This window comes from Montipora foliosa, chromosome 13 (genome assembly GCF_036669935.1).
Source record: "Montipora foliosa isolate CH-2021 chromosome 13, ASM3666993v2, whole genome shotgun sequence".
In the NCBI taxonomy this organism is placed as follows: domain Eukaryota; kingdom Metazoa; phylum Cnidaria; class Anthozoa; order Scleractinia; family Acroporidae; genus Montipora; species Montipora foliosa.
In genome coordinates this window covers 30,928,155-30,938,154 of record NC_090881.1, presented here as the reverse complement: position 1 = coordinate 30,938,154, position 10,000 = coordinate 30,928,155, and the positions used below count along the sequence as shown (strand labels likewise).

The 10,000-nt window shown below is 39.0% G+C and overlaps 3 long non-coding RNA genes across 8 annotated transcripts in view; 1 reads left to right on the top strand and 2 right to left on the bottom strand.

Annotated features, from left to right (window-relative positions):
* Positions 1-10,000, top strand: part of LOC137982913 (uncharacterized) — a 46,410-nt gene that overhangs the window by 10,201 nt on the left and 26,209 nt on the right. The gene's annotated exons all lie outside the window — the stretch shown is intronic.
* Positions 1,663-3,354, bottom strand: LOC137982911 (uncharacterized). Its single transcript, XR_011118861.1, has 3 exons — positions 3,244-3,354; positions 3,078-3,118; positions 1,663-1,904 (listed from the first exon to the last, which is right to left on the bottom strand). It is a non-coding gene; the product is annotated as an uncharacterized lncRNA (long non-coding RNA).
* Positions 5,793-10,000, bottom strand: part of LOC137982907 (uncharacterized) — a 17,290-nt gene continuing 13,082 nt past the window's right edge. The window contains exons 9-12 of one of the 6 annotated variants that reach the window (XR_011118854.1): positions 7,988-9,492; positions 7,576-7,826; positions 7,453-7,493; positions 5,793-6,087 (exon numbers count right to left, since the gene is read on the bottom strand). This is a non-coding gene — a long non-coding RNA (uncharacterized lncRNA). Of the gene's footprint in view, positions 6,130-7,452; positions 7,494-7,575; positions 9,493-10,000 lie in introns of all 6 variants that reach the window. The other 5 variants (XR_011118855.1, XR_011118856.1, XR_011118857.1 and 2 more) reach the window with 5 other exon arrangements.

The window sequence follows — 10,000 nt, the reverse complement described above, 5'->3', positions numbered from 1 at the left end:
TTTCAGTTTACAGTGTCCCCAATTAGCGCTCCAGCGCTAGAACGACTAGACACTTAAATTAAGTTCCTTTCCTTTTCTTTTCCTTTCTAATGAGATGCACACCCAATTTTGCCATCCAACACGAAGTGTCTCTCTAAGTCTAAGCCTTTGCTACCTATTTCCCGGCAGCAATGAGGTCCAAAGGATAAAGGTTAGCGTTAGTTTTAGCTTTGGGTAAATGAAGCAGTTAATCTTAACTTAAAGAGCAGCATTTGGGGGACACTTTGTGACATTTTTTGTCCGTATTCCGTGACATGAGTGATGTTGAAGTTGGGGAGAATAGCAAGGGGACACTTCGTGACGCTTATTGAAAGTAACGCGCATATAATTAGGGACATTTCTGGACATAAGAACAGAAATGCAGGGTTTTTTTTCCAAGAGGTTCACTCAAGTGATTCCAGAACTAAAAGGGATTTATTTTATTTTGCGTTGCGTTTTTCTTTTTCTTTCAGTCTGGTCTCTAGGCTTCCTTATTCATTTAGTTCATTGATGAGTTCTACGTTTTTGGAAAGATCATTTAGAAAAGTTAGTATAAATTGTATCGCAACATGCGGCTAGAACGCGCTACCAGTTGGACAGTCATTTGAGACGCTCCAGCGTGTTCGTCTCGATGAATGCGCTTGAACTCTCATAATTTCCATAGTATCTAATCCAATCTCAGAGAAAACAAGACACTGATGAACTTCCCTCGTCACTGAACATGTTAAAGATCGCATATTCGCTACCTTTTAAACATTGTGAGGCCGTTGATGGTTGTGCATATTCCCTGGTTTCATTTTTTACAGCATTCTTTGAAAATTCGCGTGTCTGACGTGTGCTTTACTATTTTCATGGTGTATGTTGACATTATAGTAATGATTATAATTGCGCTTGTTGCATTTTTATGGCCCTGAAAACGTGCCAATCTCAGCACTTTTTATTCATCGCAGCCGTTATCAGTTTTGCTTGCAAAGCATGATTAGCGTCTATGTTGGTCCACGTCACGCAACCAATATTGCATTGTTTATAGTAGATGTCGATGCGCACTGCCTGCCTCGTGAGTAAACTGTAATCGAAGATCTTAGATTCTTTAAAATGTGTGTTTGAGGGCAAGTATTTAGACCTTGCTTCTTAAACTGCGCTATTCTTTTCAGGAAGTGTTTTCATGATGCATGTTACAAGGTCACTGTCACCCATGCAGACTGTGCGCTAGCAAATCTCATTCTTTCTGTTAGATAAACTTCTCTAGGCAGTTATTTATCAGAACAAGGTCGCAAAGAAGAAAACGTTTCGGTCAGTGGGTTGGAAAAATATCAACTGTGACCGTTTAACGGCCTTATTCAATGAAGCATTCTTTTCCTTTGGTTTTGGTTGTTTTCACTACTATGCTGGCTTGATTTGTTAAGCTCGTCTCGCGTCTCAGTTTCCAATTTTTCAGGGAAATGACAGTCCATGTCAGGCAAATGAGACTCGTTCAAACTCTTTCCTGCGATTACCGTAATTTGGCGCTAATGACATTGCAATCGATTTCCCATTCCTCTCCTATTTTAAGGCAAACACCATGCATTAAAGTTGACGATGAAAACGGTTATTTCTTTGTCCAGGATCCTTGTTACAATAGAATTGAGGACACTACACAATGAATTCCAGAGATTATCGTTGATGACCGATCTTTTAACGCGAAACAACAAATACATTGCTATAAATTCAAGATAACATATTTGCTTGATGCTGTATTCATCAACTACATTGAAAGTCGATCACTGCTTCAAAGTGACAAAGTTGCATCTCCCATGACTTCTACCGTCGTCCAAAATCATCTTGAAATTACAGCAATGTGTCTTGAACATTAAAAGTTTTCTATTGTCCTCTTCTTTTACCAGTACCTGCATGAAAGACCATTTAGAAGATCAAAATGTTATCTATGATGTTAATGTCAAATTAAACAACCCGAAGAACTGTAATTAAAAAATGGGTCAGTTATTATTTAATACTCCACTGAAGTATTTTTCAACTGAATCTTCGAATTATAATTAAACAACTTTACGATTATGGAAAGTCAAAGTGTGTCTACCAGTAGGCCTCAGTTAAAGAACATGGACCAACTTTCGTAGATGTCATGACCACTGTGATGTTTTTTTGGTTAAGCACTTCACTGTTAAGGTGTGCAAATTACATTTCAATACTTGAAATTGCTTGATTGCAACAAACTATAAAATGGATGTTTGATACTAAGCCTCCCATATCGTTATGTCGTGATACCTAATGGAATCGCAGAAAGTATAAATGTTGTACTAAAAAGTCTTATGGCGAGTTATAGAACAGTTCTAACACTCATCGATCGCCAAGACGTCATATTGATAAGGAAAAGTGAGTTTTTCTATCTAAGTACAAATGTCCATCCTAAAAACGGAGAGTTATTAGTTCAAGAGAGAACTTAAGACAAATATTTGAGAGAGAATGAAGTAGTTTACTTTGGCTTAATTGTAAAACATGTTATACTTTTTCTTCAAAAGGGTGTTTCTCTACGGCATTGTTATTTACAATTGTTTCGTAAGCACATTTTGTTAGCAAAGGTACCTTCCGTAGCGAAATCCTTAAAAACACGAGGGTGTTTAATACTAAGCCTCCTTGATCGTTATATGTGATACCAAATGGAATCGCAGAGAGTATAATTGTTGTACACAAAAATCTTATGGCGAGTCATAGAACAGTTGTAACACTCATCGATCCCCAAGACGTGGTAATGATAAGTAAAAGTGATTTTTTCTATGTTAGTACAAATGTCTATCCGAAAAACGGAGAGTTATTAGTTCAAGCCCTAGGGAACTTAAGACAACAATTTAAAGACAGAATGAAGTAATCTACTTTGGCTTTATTGTAAAACAGGTCATACTTTTTCTTCAAAAGCATGTTTCTCTACGGCATTGTTATTTGCAATTACTTCGTAAGCACATTTTACTAGCAGACGAACCTTCCGTGGCGAAATCCTTAAAATAAGAGGAAAACAATGACCTTTAAATTTAACAAATTGTAAAAAAGAAAGATGTCGTTCATACCTTCTGACTTTACAAGATGATGCACTGACATTCTTTATATTCTATCGGAGAAAGGGAAATGTAGGTTAGATGCATGTTAAAACGCAAGGAAGAAGACAGCGGAAAAGTTCACAACTACGTGGAATCCAACGGGCCTTTATGTTTGACCCGTGATCAGTGTACCTACTTTTAGAATCGTCGTTATCCGGTTTAGGGTCTGTAGGCTTGTTAATTGTTGGTGTGTTGGGAGGCATGATGAAAGTCGACTTCGAACGCTGCTGAAATTTGTGCACGATGTGTTACCGTTGACAGCGATGACGCACCTATTAGTGGAGCCTAGTCCTAAACTCAAGGGCCGCATCCAATACCGATCCAGTAGCAAACATCTGCGTGCTATCTGGGATTTTTGCTTACAAATCATTTTCACTGGCACAACATCATTACATCAATTCACTCAAGCGGTGCGTAGGGGCCATTGAATTGCGGTAAGTCTAATCCGCGGTTGAGCGCCATTAGAGTCACAAACCTTGTAGTCATTACCATCGGCTGCTGTTTCCTTCTGTTCTTTTTGTTGTTGTTGGTGTGCTGGTTTCGTGCTTTGTTTTTTGGTGTCATAGTGTTTGGAGAAAAGCGAGCGGACTCCTGACAGAACAGGTCGCGCCTAATCGTTGGAAACTGAGTTATACTAACTCGTCAATATCCAACTGATTCTTACCCTCACGCGTTCGAAATTACATCACGGCATCATCTTTTCTTGGAAAAGCAGAGAAGCGTCTTGTCAGTAACTTGCGTCTCAACAGAAGACTACACTAATGTTCCTTCCTCTTTTATTGTAATCGTTAGAAAGCAATCGATGCCAGCGCCTTTCATTACGTTGATAGACGCTACAGAATACTTGTCATTTTGACACTGGCCGATTCTAGAGAAAGGGACGGAGGGAGCTTCATTTGGGCTTTGCTGGAATTGCGCTTTCGAGAATTTCAAGCTACTTCATCATTATCACCTTTTGTGATAAATTGATCAAATGAGAGAATACATCTATGTTTATTTTGTCACCTTGGGTCGGCCTGCTCTTCAGCCAATTGCAACTGAACCACTTGGGTTTGACACGAAATTGACAATTGTTTACTTATATGTAACATATTTTCTTAGTAAAACAAAGAAAAACTGTTGGAGACATAAAATGCACTAGCCATGCTTTTTCGATGCCTTTTTTGAGTGCTTACCTAATTTCCTAGAACAATGCTTTTGTACCAGCTTTACATCTGAAGGGTGCGCAAGCCGAGTAAAGTGCTTTCGCCTTGTAAGCAATTTTAGATTTTGTTTGAAAGAGTTTGTAGCTAATTATCGAAATTTGCGCCGCTCCAGCTGAACGGTAGAGGCGGACTTTCATTTTCCTTAATGTTGATCTGTCCAAAGACGTATCGTCTCACTGAAATATTCTCCGCTTCCATTTTTCAGTTTGTTACGTGGTAAGCAACATTTTGTAATTTAAATTGCTTGCAATTTTATGCCACCGAATATTTCAAAACAAACAAGGATCATTTATTCGATTGTCCTTGTGGAATATGTCTGTTTTTGCAAGTTAAAAATGAATGATTATAACTCCTTTAGGGATACTGTGATGATGAGTACTTTTGCATTTGTGACGAACTTAGTGCCATAGTTTCCACGTTTGAGCAAATGCGAGTAAGTGATGCGCAAGGTAACGACACTTCGACAGAAAAGGTTGCGCCTGATTGGTTGAAGTTTATTTGAACTGACCCAACAATATCTAACTGACTGATGTTCCTCACCCTTTTATTGTTAATAGTTAGAAAACAAACGATTCCAGCGCTTTTGTAGCACGCGTTCGAAATTACATCACGGCATCATCCTTTCTTGTAAATGTGGAGAAGCATCTTGTCAGTAGCTTAGAAAGCAATAGATGCCAGGACTTTTGGTTTCCTTTATAGACGCCACAGAATTCTTGTCATTTTGACTTTGGCCGATCCTAGGAGGGAGCTTCGATAGCACTTTCCTATTTTGATTGCTGAAAGCGCAATTTCCTGACTTTTAAGCTACTCCATCATTCTCACCCTTCGTGATCAATTTTATGAAGAGAATTGTGATTGTAATTGCCGCTTGTTGCATTTTTGTGACCCTGTGCGAAGACGCGCCCATCTCAGCACTTTCGATTCGCGGTAACCAAAATCATTTCTGCTTGTGAAGCACGTTTAACGTCTATTTTGGTCCACGTCGCGCAAGCAACATTGCATTGTTTTTGTTCACTGTCGATGTGTGCGTCAGTGGATGGGAACAATGTCAAGTGTAATCATTTCACGCTCTTAGTCAATGAAGCATTCTTTTTCTTTGTAACTGATTGGTGGCGATTGGTTGTTTTCATTGCGAACTTTAGCAACCATTGGCTACTCTGTGGCCTTGATTATTGTCGTGAGATGCCAATTTCTCAGGAAAACGACAGTCCATGGCAGGCAAATGAAACTCGCTCAAACTCTTTCCAGTGATTTCTGACATTAAGCTTGAGTTTACACAAACTCGTTTGTTGCACTGATTGACATCTTGGTATATATCATACCTCGATAGAGCACAAACAAGTGGATAATTTGTCAGTGATCACTTTGTAATCGACCTTCTCTAGGATTTCTATGTATTGCATTCTCGAGGATTACTAGTATACCCTTTCTTCTCCTATTTTAAAGTTCTAACACCATACATTAAGAATTATCAATTCAGTTAACATTTAAAAGGTTTATTTCAATGTCAAGGAACTTGTTACAACGTAGTTGAGGACACTATACTATTCCACTGAACATCGTTGATTAACCATCTTTTGTCTCGAAACGCAAAAAGGCAGTTATTCATTTTTTCCTACAATTATCATCTACATTATTAAAAGTCGATCATATAGATTTCGCCTGGAGCTTCAAACTGAAACTTGTATGTCCCACAGCCTCAACGTCTACAATAGCATTTCCTTACAGCAATGTATCAGGAATAGCGACTTCTTCTTTTGTCCTCAGTCTTTGACCTGCATGAAAGACCCCAATGATTTAGAAGATCAAGTTGCAATCTGTGACGATAACGTAAGATTAAACAACAACCTTAAGCATATTCCTTTGAGTACTGAATCGGAAATCATGGAATTTCTATTTAGACAACGCTGTTTTCTAGATGAAAAATGGGTTAGTTATTGTGTAGTACTCCAAATAGTTTTCAACTGAATCTTCGAACTATAATCAGACAACTTTACAATCCAGCATAGAAAGACACTACTAGCAGGCTACAAGAATATGGACCAACTGTCGTAGTTAACATAAAACTGTGATGTTTTTTCGTTCCCTGCGAAGGCGCGCAAATTATTTCACTGAGCAATCCTTTAAAATCGCTTCATGGAAAGAAATTATAAAATGGACGTTTAACGCCAAGCTTCCCAAATCGTTATGTGCGATACCCAGGAGAATCACAAGAAGAATTTAATGTACATAAAAGTCTTATGGCGTGTGGCAGAACCGTCAAAAACACCAAGACGCCATATTTGAAAAACAACCTTAGGCATATTCCTTTGATTACTGAATCGTAAATGAATTTCTCTTTAGACAACACTGTTTCTAAATGCAAAATGAGTCAGTGTGTTATGCACCAAATAGGTTTTAACTTAATCAGACAACTTTACAATCATGGAAAGGCACAACTAGCCGGCGAAAGGAAGAGGGACTAACTGTCGTACTCGTAGCTAACATAACCACTGTGACGTTTTTTCGTCAAATACACTGTACTTCACAGTTAAAGCGCGCAAGTCATTTCGCTGGTTAAATTGCTGATGGCAGCAAATTATAAAATGCCTGTGGTTGTTTACTTGTAAAACTGAGCTTTCCAAATCGTTATGTGCGATGACCTTATGAAGTCGCAGAAATAATGAATGTTGTAAGCTTAAATTAAATCGTATGGCAAGTAATCGAACAGTTCGAATGGTTATAGAACACCAAGTCGTTAAGTTTATATTGAAAAATAAACCTGAACTTTTTTATCTAAGTACAAATCATTGTCCAATCGAAAAGCCTAGAGTTAGTAGTTCAAGAGAGAACTTGAGTCAACAATTTTAAGAGCATTGTTACTTACAAATGCTTCGTAAGCACATGTTTGTGGAAGGACCTTCCGCGGCGAAATCGACGAAAAAGGCGAGAGAACTTTCCCCCAGTGCCATTACAGCGCGAAAAGCCTAATTGTGTTTGTAACGAGCCACGAAATAAGTCTCGGTCAGTTTTCTCTTTTTGTTCGCCCTCGTGAACTTGCGTTCGAATATGCAAGCACCCTACAAAGTGTTCCGTCTCTCGCCACAAAACAGTTATTGTTTAATATGACATATTCTAGAAACAAAAGATAGCGTACATACCTTCTGATTTTACAGGATGATGCAGCTATTATCTCTATACGCTATAAAAGAAAGGATTGTTAAAACGCAAGGAACAAGACCGCGGAAAAAATAACATCTACGTGCTTTTATGTGTGAACGTACTTGAAGAATCCCTTTGGTCTCTGGATCTATCATTCGGATTTGAAGGACAGCCACGGTCTCTGGTCTGGTTTGCTGTTGAAGGTTTGGGAGGCATGGCAAAAGTCAACTTTAAACTCCTTACTCAAACTTGCCTTCACGAGTGAAACCGGATATCATGTGCTCTTGTTTAAGGGAGGCAGTGCGCATGATGTTTTAGGGTTTGGGCGCAGCTATTAGAACGGCTCTCGTGATTGGTTCAGGAACAATTGGCACTAAAAACATACAAATGACACCACAAAATTCAATGGTGCGTAGTCCTAAACACAAAAGAGCTGCATCCTGTATCGGTCCAATTGCAAAGAGCTGCGTGCTATCAGCGATTTTTGCTTACAAATCACTTTCACTGAGACAACATCATTTCATGATTTGTTACCTCCAGTCACACTCAAGCGGTGCGTATAAGCCAGCTAATAGCGGAAACTCTATTCCACAGTTTAGCGTCATTACAATCACAATCCTAGTTGTTATTATCATCGGCTACTGTCTCCTTCTGTTCTTTCTGTTGATGTGGTGTTGGTTTCGTGCTTCTTTTTTGGTGGCATAGTTGATTTCTGATGTTTGGACAAAGTGAACGAGTGCACACTTTGACAGAACAGGTCCCGCGTAATCGGTTGAACCTGAGTTACACTGACTTGTCATCCAACTGTTTCTTACCCTCACGCGTTTGAAATCTACCACATCACGACGTCATCCTTTCTAGGAAAAGGGGAGAAGCGTCTTGTCAGTAACTTCTGTCACAACAGAAGACCATACTAATGTTACTCCCCCTTTTCTTGGTGATCGTTGGAAAGCAATCGATGCCAGCGCTTTTCATTACCTTGATAGACGCAACAGAATACTTGCCATTTTGACTTTGGCCGATCCTAGCGAGCTTCAGTAGGACTTTCCCATTTTGATCGCTGAAAGTGCGATTTCCTTACTTTCACCCTACTCCGTCGTTCTCACCTTTCGTGATTAGTTTTATCAAGAGCATTGTGATTACAATTGCCGCTTGTTGCATTTTTGTGGCCCTGTAAGACGTGCCAATCTCAGTACTTTCGATTTGCCGTGAACAAAATCATTTCTGCTTGTGAAGCACGTTTAGCGTCTATTTTGGTCCACGGCGCGCAAACAACATTGCATTGTTTTTGGTAACTGTCGATTTGTGCGTCCGTGGGTGGGAACAACACGTGTAGTCATTTCACGCTCTTATTCAATGAAGCATTCTTTTCCTTCGTCTTTTCTAACTAATAGGTGGCGATTGGTTGTTTCTTTTGCGAACTTGAACAACCATTGGCTGCTCTGTGGGCTTGATTATTGTCGTGAGATGCCAATTTCTCAGGAAAACGACAGTCCAGGGCAGGCAAATGAGACTCGCTGAAACTCTTTCCTGCGATTTCTAACATTAAGCTTGAGTTTACACAAGCTCGTATATTGCACTGATCGACATCTTGGTACATATCATACCTCGATAGGGCACAAACAAGTGGATAATTTGTCAGTGATTTCTATGTATTGCAATGTAGAGAATTACTAGTATAACCTTTCTTCTCCTACTTTAGAGTTCAAACACCATACAGTAAGAATTATCAATTCAGTTGACTTTTAAAAGGTTTATTTCTATGTCAAGGAACTTGTTACAATGCAGCTGAGGACACTATACTATGCTACTGGACATCGTTGATTAGCCATCTTTTGTCCCGAAACGAAAAAAAAAGGCAGGCATTCAAAATTTTGCTACAATTATAATCTCCATTATTAAAAATCAATCACGAAGATTTCGCCTGCTGCTGCAAACTGAAAGTTGTATCTCCCATTGCCTCAACGCCTACAATAGCATCTTCTTGAAATTACAGCAATATATCTTGAATAGCTACTTCTGTCTTTGTACTGGTTGACCTGCATGAAAAACCACAATGATTCAGAAGATCAAGTTGTGATCTGTGACGTTAACGTAAGATAAAACAACGAGAGGAATATTCCTTTGAGTAATGAATCGGGAATGAATTTTTCTGTAGACAACACTGTTTCACAAGCTGGTAGAAACGCTGTTTATACCAGCAGGCTAAAAGAACGTGAACCAACTGTCGTAGCTAACATAACAACTGATGTTTTTTCGTCAAGTACTTCCCTGTTAAGACACGGAAATTATAGCGCTGTGCAATCTTACAAAATGGCTTCATTGCAGCAAATTATAAAATGGAAGTTTAAAGCCAAGGTTCCCAAATCGTTATGTGCGATACCCAGCGGAATCGCAGGAAGAATTGATGTTAAAAAAAATAAAATCTTGTAGCGTTTCACAAGACATTAAGACAACAAGACGCCATATTTGAAAAGTAGAGCAGAATTTACCGCGTACAATTGTCCGATGATAAAACCGACAGTTGTTAGGTCAACTGAGGGCTTA